Source organism: Mus musculus, chromosome 10, assembly GCF_000001635.26.
Source record: "Mus musculus strain C57BL/6J chromosome 10, GRCm38.p6 C57BL/6J".
Taxonomy (NCBI): domain Eukaryota; kingdom Metazoa; phylum Chordata; class Mammalia; order Rodentia; family Muridae; genus Mus; species Mus musculus.
In genome coordinates, this window is record NC_000076.6 from 85061119 (window position 1) to 85072881 (window position 11763).

The 11763-nt window shown below is 39.9% G+C and overlaps 1 pseudogene; it reads left to right on the forward strand.

The window, feature by feature from the left end:
• The first annotated feature begins 2756 nt into the window (after positions 1-2756).
• On the forward strand, positions 2757-2813 carry Gm51826 (annotated as a pseudogene).
• The last annotated feature ends 8950 nt before the right edge of the window (positions 2814-11763 follow it).

Here is an 11763-nt window from a genome sequence, read left to right on the forward strand (position 1 = left end):
GTCATGATGACAGGCAAATAGAGGTCCCTGTGGGGGGCCACCCTACACCAAAGGCAGGCCACTCTGAGGAACATAGGGTGACTAATTTGCCCTTTTTTACTACAACAGGTTCTCTCCTCTTTCCTTAACTTCCTTCCAATGTGTCATTAAGATATTCAGCCAGAGGGGTAGACTCAATCTGTCCCATGTCCAAAACTAGAGTCAGTCCAAGTCCAAGAACACAGAATGAAATAATCAACAAACACAGTAACCAAACTCCCCAAGACTTCAGGAGGCAAATTCGAGTGAGACTTGGCTGGAATTGAGACCTGAAGGCTCAGAAAGGAGGAGAATCCTCCTGGCTTCCTCTGGCAAGTCTGAAGCATCCTCCAGACCTCCCACTGTTATGACAATGTGGCACATCTGCCCACCATTAATTGATGATCCTGTTCAGTAGCCCTCTTGCTCTAGAGCCAAAGTGAAAGTCAAAGAACAGAGACGTGCTCACTCGCTCTCCACACTTCAGACACTCAGAGCTGAGCTCAAGCCTGGACTCTGATCCTAGTATTATCGAGTGCCCACACAAGGGGTAGGGGAGGGGCCACAGATCCCAGACAAGCCCCCAGATGTAAAGCCCCAGAGGGTCTTTATCTACCAGGAGACCCCGGGTGAGACAATGAGACTCATATAGATGCAAAAGCAAGAGATTTATTTTTCCGGTGCACCTGGATCAACCTTCAGCAGTTTTTCAAGCAAGAGACCAGAGGTCATCCTGATTCTAACGTTCAAGCCCCTTTTATACATTTTTTTAGAGGGTAGATTACAGTAACAACAGCTAGGCACTTGGTGATGACCTTTTGGCTGATTGGCTGGGCCAATATCAGATCATCCTGGGAGAGTACCTTCATTCCCCAGGGAGCTCAGGTGGCCTTTGGCCAGTATATTTTATGGTTTTTCTGAGAAGTGTTTTATCAGAGTAGTTTCTGGGAAATCATCCTGGGGCCAAGAACATGAAGCTCTCCTTTGGGGTCTAATGGCCTTTCCTGGAGCCATCTCAGGGTTGGGTCAGAATTGCTTAATCTTATCACTTGGTCTACAGAACTAATTATCCAGGACAGACAGGCCTATACAAAGAAATCATGTCTCAAATAAACAAACAACAAACAACAATGAAGAACTGAAATGCCATCTTGGTGGGTTTTTGCTTTGGTGAATATAAAGTGTTCTTCCTCATCTCTTGACTAAGTTTGGTTTGAAGTCTATTTTGTTAGATATTAGATGGCTACATCAGCTTGCTTTTTAGGTTTATTTGCTTGGAAATATTTCTCCAATCCTTTAGGCTGAGGTAATTGCCAAATCTGCCTTGGCCATGACAGGGATAGCACTGTAAGACCCCAACCCTCGGTCAGTGGTACTTACTTTGAGATGTCCCCGAGTGAGACACCAAGATGCAGATGGATGCAAAAGCAAGAGGTTTATTTTCTGGTGCATTGAGCTCCACCTTCAATTAGTCCCTCAAGGCAAGTTACTTAGAAGGCAACCTTGGATAGCTATTACAAGCAGTTTTTATACTTTTTAGGGGCACAGGTTACATCAGGAAGGTTACGGTTCAAACTTACTGGCTAAGTATATTTACCTTTAAATCTATTGGCTAGCAAGCATGGCATGCATTTGAACTCTACCTGGGACTTTCCAGAGGGTCAGGTAACTATCAGTCAGTACATTCTGAGAATTTTTTACTCCAGAATGTTCCTGTGGGTGGAGAATGGAACTTGGTCTAGCCTTGATCCCAGGCAGGAAGGGGATGATGTAAGGAGAGTGTGGGACTGGAAAACCCCTTAGGGTCCCTCAGCATGGTATGGTTCCTGCCCTGGCAACAGATCTAGCAGGGCATGGGCTACACGAGTGTCAATGGTTGTTGTGGGCATAAGGCTTGTCTGTGTAATAATGCACATATTTTCATGTTCCTCCTTCAGGGAATGCTCTCCCTGTTAATGTTAATGACTCCATGATAATCAGAGGCAGCATAAGTCCCAGAAGCAAAGGTATGGCTAATATCTCAGCAAGATGGTAAGTGCTGAAACCTTCAGGACAGCCCTCAAAACTGTGGGAAAGAACTAAAAAAAACATGAGTTCAGAAATATTTAATTTCTCAACTATGTAAAATATAAAGATACAATAGGAATTGTATAAAGAGCTTCACATATCTAAAGGAATAGAGGCTGCTGAACTATAAACCAGATTGACAGAAAGCTAGTAATAAAGGAGATGTTTGTGCTTATAAAGGCAGGCAGATTCCTGAGTTAAAGGTCAGCATGAGAGAGAGGGAGTTTAGGTTCAGACTCAGGTGTGCTAGGAATGGTAATTTAAGGGTGGGATCCCATCCAGTTATTTTATCATCTGTGCTTAACAAAAGCAAGCATATCTCTGAATTCTTTTGCAATGTTAAAAAAAAAGATGTGCTTGCTATCTCTAAGATTCAAGGGGCTGGGGTAATGGGATGCTGATTCATGGAATAACCAAAAGGGAGCTTATGGTAATGACTGAATTGATATGTAAATAAGAGACTGAATTGATATATAAATAAAAGACTGGGCCTTGTTCTGGGAGAACTGAGCTATCTAGATGAGCTGTCTGGAGAGAGAGAGAAAGAGAGAGAGAGAGAGAGAGTTCTTTTAGAATGTTTTCTACCAGCTATCCAGAGAAAGAACTGCTTTAGGAGCTAACACAGTTATTTTAGAAAATTTTCTGGCTTTCTGGTTTTAATCAGAAAACCCAAGAGTTACTTTTAGAATTTTTCTAACAGGATTTCTGACTTGGTCAGAAAATCCAATAATTTTTTTCTGACTTTGATTGGAAAACCTATGATCTATTCAGAGAGCATTTAGAAATTTCTCTAACACAAGAGAGCCATCTCTAGCAGAAAGCTGTCTTGGTCAGGGAGCTGTCTTGAGTAAAAAAGCTATCTGGAGTAGAATACAGAGCTACAGAGAGCTATCTAGGGAGCTACCTTGAGCAGAATTTAGGGCATCAGCTTGTGACCCATGATTTTGAGTCCTTTGTTTCACTGTTCCCAGACACCCTTTCTCTCAGGAACCCTTCTCCAAGCCTAGGTTGGTCCTTGGCAGGTTCTACCTTTGATGTTGAGGTGTGTTTTTCATATCCAGCAGTAGGATTCACATCCATTCTGCCTGTCTTCTTTTTTTTTGGGGGGGGGGGTATTGAGAGATATCAATAATCAATGACTGTTAATTTTGTTGCTGGTGGTGATGTTGGTTGTGTGTGTGTGCGCAGGTACACACTTTCCTTCCTTTGTCATACTAGTGTAAGATTATTTATTTCCTGTGTTTTCATGGGTGTAGTTAACCTCCTTGTGTTAGAGTTTTCTTTCTGGTACCTTTTATAGGGATGGATTTCTGGATAAATATTTTTTATATTTGACTTTATCATGGAATATCTTGTTTTTTTCATCTATAATGATTTTGGGTATAGTGGTGGTTTTACTGGGTATAGTAGTCTGGCCTGGCATCTGTGGTTTCTTAGAGTCTGCATGACATCTGTCCAGACCCTTCTGGCTTTTAGAGTCTCATTTGAGAAGTTGGGTGTAATTCTAAGAAATCTGCCTTTATATATTACTTGACCCTTTTCCCTTGAAGCTTTTAATATTTAATATAAATATTTATTTAATTATTATTATTTAATATAAGAATTCTTTGTTCTGTATATTTAGTGTTTTAATTATGTGGCAAGGAGACTTTTTTCTTGGTCTAATCTATTTGGTGTTCTGTAAGTTTTTTGTACCTTTTTAGGCATCTCCTTCTTTAGGTTAAAAAATTTTTTCTTCTATGATTTTGTTAAAATATATTTTCTGGGCCTTGAAACTCAATTTCTTCTCCTTCTATTCTTATTATTCTTAGGTTTGGCCTTTTCATAGTGTTCCAGATTTCCTGGATGTCTTGTGTCAATATTTTAGATTTTTAGATTTAATATTTTCTTTGACAGATGTATCCATTTCTTCTACCATATCTTCAACACCTGAATTCCTCTTCCATCTCTTGTATTTTGTTGTTGATGTTTACATCTGTAGTTCCTGTTCACTTATTAGATTCTCTATTTCCATAATTCTACCAATTATGTTTTCCTTATCGCTTCTATTTCCATTTTTAGGTTGTGAACAGTTTTATTTGTTTCCTTTAACTGTTTTTTCTTGGCTTTCATTAAGGGACTTATTCATTTCCTCCAATTTTTTGTCTTTTCCTCAATTTTTTAAAGGGATTTCTTCGCTTTTTCTTTAAGGACCTCTATCATCTTCATAAAGTTGGTTTTAAGGTCTTTTACTTGTGCTTCAGCTGTATTGGGATATTCAGGGCTTGCTGTAGCAGTATAGCTGGGTTCTGATGGTCACATGTTACCCTGGCTGTTGTTGTGTTCTTACACTGGCATCTAGGAATCTAGGATTGGGATGAATTTAGGTCTGGGTGTCAATTTCTGAATTTGTCTTCATTGGATGGGCATTTTATCCCTTAGTTTCTGTTTCCTCTCTGGTCTTCTGGCCTATGTGTCCTATGGTTGAGCAGGGGGTCTCCATTTAAGTTGGGGCTGAACTTCTGATGGCCACTGTGGCTTCTGACAAAGCAGGGAATCTCTGCCTGAGTTGGGGGCTGAGATATGACAACAAGAAAGGGACTGGGGATAGTGTCTACAGACAGGAGGGGAAGTATGCATACCTGGTCTTCTGGCAGGTGTGGTCTGTGGTTGGGCAGGAGGTGTCTGCAAAAGAGTACCAATAGAGTGGGGAAGGTCAATGGGTGACTGGTCTACCTGGTCTTCTGGCTCATTTTTTTATTCTTAAAGGGAACTCATTAAAGAATTCAAATGTGATTTTTATTTTTATCATAGAAAGCTAAGGAAAAGTATTTTAGTTAGTTATAATGAACAGCTCTTTGCTAGAATTTGTTTATTAAACCATATACATGGCATTTAAAATGATGCAAATTAATGATGGAATCTGCAACTTCACAACACATCATTTCAGAGTTTTATTGATTTATGTATTTATTAATTTGTTTTTCAGGTCTTCCCATGCAACTGTAGCTGTGCTTGGAGCTCTACAGGTTGACCAGGCTGCTTTCACATTCACAGAGCAATATCTATCTTTATCTCCTGAGTTTGGGATTAAAAGCATGTGCTACAATGTCTGACCTCAAGAATATGTTTGTTTGTTTGAAATAGGCTTTCTCTGTGTAGCTCTGGCTGTCTTGGAACTTTATCTATAGAGAAGGCTGGTCTAGAACTCTGAGATCTACTTTCCTCTGCCTCCTGAGGGCTGGGATTAAAAGCATGCACTGTCACTTCCTGGCTGTAAGAATTTTTATAATTATTATTTTCATAAAAATATTTTTGGAAAAAATGTTTGGCATTAAACAAATGGTTGTTCAATAAATATTTTTTAGATTATGTTTTGAAACAAACACTTTAAGGCAGTAAACATTGCTATGTGTTGAGTTCATTAGACAGTGTTCATTTTGAATTTCACCCACATTGCCTTATTTTTAGAGACCTTGGGTCACTGAGTTCTTAAAGCCTGCTACTTTTGGAAACTAACATTAACATAAAAATCCAGGGCAATACATATGTAATGTGTGGCTGTCCCATATTGAGATGAGTTGCTCTGCCTAGAGGTGTGGATTCTAACAGAGTTGTCAAGTTTACTTATCCATGCCTTCTCTTCAGTCACAATGCTTCCAGAGGGACAGGCTCTCCTGATAAGAAAATAATGCATGTACCTCACTTCAGTGGTAAGTATACTTTAAGTAAACAAATTTCTTATAAGAAATGTGACTTCTAGTGCATATATAGAAACCTTTAAAATTATTATTTACTTCTGGTGACTATCCTGTTGAAACTGTGGGTTTTAATTAACTTTAATCAAAATGCTTAAAATGGGGCTTACACAGGCATGCTTGTGAAGGAGCAAGTGAGAAAGCTGAGATGTTGGGCTTTGTCACCAACTGCATGTGTAAACAAAGATAGACATTGCATTAAGAAGTGACTAAGTGGGATGGACAGTGGTAGCACACACCCTTAGTGTTTGGGAGACAGAGGCAGGTGGATCTCTGTGAATTCAAGGCCAGCCCATTTGCAGAGCCAATTCCAGGACAGTCAAAACTACACAGAGAAACCCTGTCTCAAAATGTAAGAACCCAACCTTTGGTCAGTGGTACTTACTTCAAGATGCCCCAGTGTACCGAGATGCAGATGCAAAAGCAAGAGGTTTATTTTCCAGTGCGTTGAGGTCAACCCTCAATCAGTCCCTCAAGGCGAGTGATGAGAAGGTGACCCCCAAATGGCTATTACAAGCACTTTTTATTCTTTTTAGGGGCACAGGTTACATCAGCAAGGTTACAGTTCAAGCTTATTGACTAAGCATTTTGACCTTTAAATCTATTGGCTAGCAAGCATGACATGCATTTGAACTCTACCTGAGACTTTTCAGAGGGTCAGGTGACTATTATTACATTCTGAGATTTTTTTTTTTTTTTTTTTACTCAAGAATGTTCCTGTGGGTGGAGAATGGAACTTGTGCTATGCTATCCTTGACCCCAGGCGGGAAAGAGACGCTGTAGGGAGAGTATGGAAGTGGAAAACCCTTAGGGTTCCTCAAAAACAACCTTAATGAATTAATTAACTATAGTTTAGTATGGGTTGTGGATATAATTCTTGACATTTTAAAGCATAAATATGTTTGTATATTATATTTAGAAACTTTTCTTTAAAATGCATTTTTAGCCCTCAATTTAAGTTTAACAAAGTTCCCACTTCATCCTTTTTTTTTCTCTCCTTATTTGTTCCTCTTTTCTTCTCTTTTTGCAAAACTTAGTCTAAGGCTATTAAGGGCGCCTGCACTTCCAAGGGAAACCTTCCTTGTAGTTCCTCTATTACTTCCATGGTGCTAAAATTAAGGGGAGCGTAGGGTATCCACACAGAAGAGAAGGCAGCGAGATATTGATTATAGTGGGAGTAGTCACATATGTACATTAAAAATAATCATAACTAGGTATCTGTCTTAGGGTTTCATTGCTGTGAAGAGGCACCATGACCAAGGCAACTCTTCTAAAGGCAAACATTGCATTGGGGCTGGCTTACAGTTTCAGAGGTTCAGTCCATTATCATCATGGTGGAAAGCATGGCAGCAGGCAGGCAGACACAGTGCTGGAGGAGAGTAGAGTTCTATATCTTGATCCAAAGGCTGTCAGAAAGAGCCTCTCTTCTGCACTGGCCAGAGCTTGAGCACTAGGAGACCTCAAAGCCTGTCTACATAGTGACACACTTCCTCCAACAAGGCCACACCTCTTAACAGTGCCACTTCCCATGGGCCAAGCATATTAAAACCACTACAATGTCCCACTGTCAAAGCAAGACACATAGTATGGAAAGAGGGGAAATAAAAAATAACTATATGGTAATGAATTAGAGATATTGGTGTGAAGTCATAGTTGTCAATATGAAGGAAAATATTATACACCTCCCTCTGTGTATCTATATATAGTATAGGGTTCTGCCAACTTGGACTCTTGCTATTCAAATCTAGGCTAAGATGAGCATCAAGTAACAATAGTAGTGGATAACAAAACACCAAATAAAATATAAATCTATGAGTCTATATTCATTTAAATAAGCAAATAAATCAGTTGAAAATTGGGTGGGTAATGGGAACATTTACAAAGTCTTACATTGTCTCTGCAAAAATCCCCTAACTTATTATAAAGATGAAAGACTAGTAGTATAGGATACCATATTAAACACGCTATTAAATTGAATACGGTGAGACAGACCAGCTTAGAACACAGCATCCTTCTGGCATGCTTTGTTGTATGATTGTCTCTTGATGCTTAGCAAATTACAACTGCCTGACATGCTCACAGGGTCAGAATTTGCGTGAACCACAGCAAAGGAATTGCCTTACTCTACAACATCTGGGGCCTCAGCTAGGAAGGCTATAACTTCTGGGTGACCGAAAACAACTCAGGTGCAGAATAGTCTGAAAGCTTCTTCACTCAGTTTGTTGTCTGGCAGGGATTCAGAAGTGCTGAGCTTGGTTTGGGCCATGACACAGAGTATGGACATATGGCTTGTGCTAGTTAGTCCTGTGTTAACTTGACACAGTTTAAGCCATGACACAGAGTATCTACATATGACTTGTGCTAGTTAGTTCTATGTTAACTTGGCACAGTTTAAACTTTTAAACAGAGGGCAGTTGAAAAAACACCTCCATAAGATTGATCTGTAGGTAAACCTGTTGGGTACTGTCTTGATTAATGATGTGGGAAGACATATTGCCACCCCTGGGAAGGTGGTCATGAGATACATAAGAAAGCAAGCTGTAATGAGCAAGCTAGTAAGCAGTATTCTTCCATGACTTCTGCCCCAGTCATGCCCCTGTGTTCCTGCCTTGCTTGAGTGCTTGTCCTGACTTTCTTCAATGATAAACTGTGATGTGAAACATTCAATTCCATAAACCCTTTCCTTCCCCAAGTTGATTTTGGTCATATATATATATATATATATATATATACATATATAAAATTTTGGTTTTTTCAAGACAGGGTTTCTCTGAGTAGCCCTGGCTGTCCTGGAACTCACTCTGTACGTAGACCAGGCTGGCCTCGAACTCAGAAATCCACCTGCCTCTGCCTCCCAAGTGCTGGGATTAAAGGCGTGTGCCACCACACCTGGCTTTTTAAAAAATCTTAACAATAGAAACCCTAACTTAGATTGACCTCTCCATATGACTTTTTGCTTCTTGCTGCTTTGGTGCTGAGTTCTGAGACCCAGCATCCATGAAGAAGAGGAGAGATATTTTAATAGACTTCTGAAGGATCCTTAGACTTTTTCTAAACCCAGCACTGGAACACATGCATAATAATTTCTATCTCTTCCCGATGGTTATGAGAGTGTCTAAAATCTGCTTTTCCTACAGCCCAGGCTGGCTTTGAGTTTGGGGTCAGAGTGCTGGGATTACAGGCTTGGGTAACCATGTATGGCTTTAGTCCCCACTTCTTAGAGTGATAAAGCCACAATGCTGATGGTCATGAAATAAGAGGAAAAATTCATGGAAAACTCATTTTTCCCCCCTCTTCAAAGTGGCTAAAGATTTTGGTATAGCTGCCCAAACATTTCCTCTCTTTTTAATCAACAGCTTTGATGAACATAATTTACATAATCCTGTTTTATATGCACAACATAAGGAACTTTAGTAAATTTACATAGTATGCAAACATCGCCATAATCTTCTAGTAGAACATTTTTATCACTCTGAGGAGGTTCTAATGCTCATTTGCAGTAAATCCTTAGTTCCAACCCACCAGTCCCAGATAACTGTGAATCTGCTTTCTGTCCATTTAGATTTGCCTTTTCTGGATATTTTATGTAACGAAATAATACAATATGCAGTCCTTAGTATCTGGCTTCCTTCACATGTAGGAAATTACTCATTTAGTATTTCTGAGGAGTTCAAGCATGCAATCGATCATGCTAAATGTGTCACCAGAGGTAACTGCAGGTAGTGAATAGCAGAACATCAGAGTAAGCCAGTGAAAACCAGGATACCAGAGTGAGCTGAACAGAGAATTATGAGAAAGACTTTTGGGTCAGTTTAGTATGATTACTAAAAAGTGTTGAAAGACGGCTCCTGTTTACTACACATGGTTGAGACATAACATCTGGGATTTTAATTTCAAATGATGTGAGCTCAAAATCCACTATCATTTTGTTTTCATTTGTGGGTTATTGGTATGCATTCTGTAGGTTTTTGTTTTTAGGATTCCTTTTGCTTTTTAAATTAATTTATTTTATATATGTGAGTACACTGTTGCTATCTTCTGACACAGCAGCAGAGGGCATAGGATCTTATTACAGATGGTTGTGAGCCACCATGTGGTTGCTGGGAATTGAACTCAGGACCTCTGAAAGGTCAGTAAGTGCTTTTAACTGCCAAGTCATCTCTCCAGCTCCCATTCTGTATTTTTAAAATTCTGGTATTTTTGATTAGTATTAAAATCATGTAATTCTACATATTTTCTGTAAGGGCCTGAAAATTGCTGAAGGAAGACCCCAGACTCATATAGTATGCAAAAACAAAGAGCATTTATTTTGCAGAAACAACCAGTATGGGTCACCACTATTTCAGCATGGTGATGTAAATAAAGACACTTGAGCCCTTTTTGTAACAAAACTGCTTAATTGCTTCTGAGATAACCACAGACTTCTAAAAACTAGAGCACATTCCAAGGGGTTACAAAAACCTTTAGCTGAAGGTTATAAAGAAGGAGCTAAAGATATGCACTGCAGGTGCAAACACTGGAGATAAAATATTGACTGGGTTTATCTATTCAAAACTTCAAGGATAGCTTAGTTATGATTTTTAACTGTCCATGAACCTGTAAGCTCATAACAAATGATGAATGTTTAGCCAGATAATTACTCCTAGTGGATATGCATGTAGACATTCTCTGTTATAAACCTCTTATTCAGTTTATGACCTGAATTTATGTGCAGACTCTTAGTGAATTTTTTACCATGTGATCAAGCACTCTGAAAGTCATACAAGTGCTGAGAGTAGAGACAGGCCTCTTTTCCCTTCTGGAGGCTTCAACTTAGAGCCATGCAACTCCTGCAGAGATAGAATAAAAGACTTCTTTACCTAGCCTTTTGTTTGTACTATAAGGTGCTAAACCAGAGACAATTTTTTTAGCTGTAACCTCCCCCCAGCCTGAAGCAGGCTGAGCCAGACCTTGACCTTGCTGCCACTAAGAGGAGATTACCTAGGGTGGAGCCTTCCTGCCTTGACCACTCTATTGTTCAGCCACTGCCACTGTTCTCCTTCAAGATAGTGCTACCTGCTGGGAGGCCACCGGAGACTACACCCTATCCTGCAAGTCTCACTTGCAGCTGGGCTCCAAGGATGAATTGGCGGGAATGGGTCTCCCCACCTCTTTATAAGCGCATTTGCCATTAAACGTTTGAGCTTTGATCAGGAATCTTGACTTAGCTCCTTTTTTCTCTCAACCGCCTAGTTGCCTAGTTTCCCCTCTCTTTTCAGCCCTGGCTTGCCTCCCTGGTGTACCCCATTTCTTGTGAGCCGCAGGCCGGCTTACAACACTTAGTCTCAGATTAACTCAAGCAGATCAGCTGCAGAAGCAAAGTACCTTATACTTAGGATGAGTAGCAAGTGGTTTATGACCTAGTTTCTAAATGGAGACAAAATAGAATAAAAAGGACCCTTCATTTATAAACTGGCACATTCCACTAAGTCTCGTTTCCCCTGCCATGTTGAAACCTTTGAAACTTTAAGCCAGCCCAAATGAAAGGTTTTCCTTTATAAGAGTTGCTGTGGTCGGGGCTGGAGAGATGGCTCAGTGGTTAAGAGCACTAACTGCTCCTCCAGAGGTCCTGAGTTCAAATCCCAGCAACCGTATGGTGGCTCACAACCATCCGTAATGAGATCTGACACACTCTTCTGGGGTGTCTGAAGATAGCTACAGTGTAGTTACATGTAATAAATAAGTCTTAAAAAAAAAAAAGAGTTGCTGTGGTCATGGTGTCTATTCATGAACAGCATACTGTTTTTGAAAGATGTATATGGTGTGCTGCCCCCAAATAGTGCTTCATTATATGGATATACAGTTAATTCTTTTTATTTCTGTCATTTGTAAGGTTTCGATGAACACTGGATTATCAAACACTGAACCACTGTCCCAGAGGGAATATAAGGTTAGGTTCCTG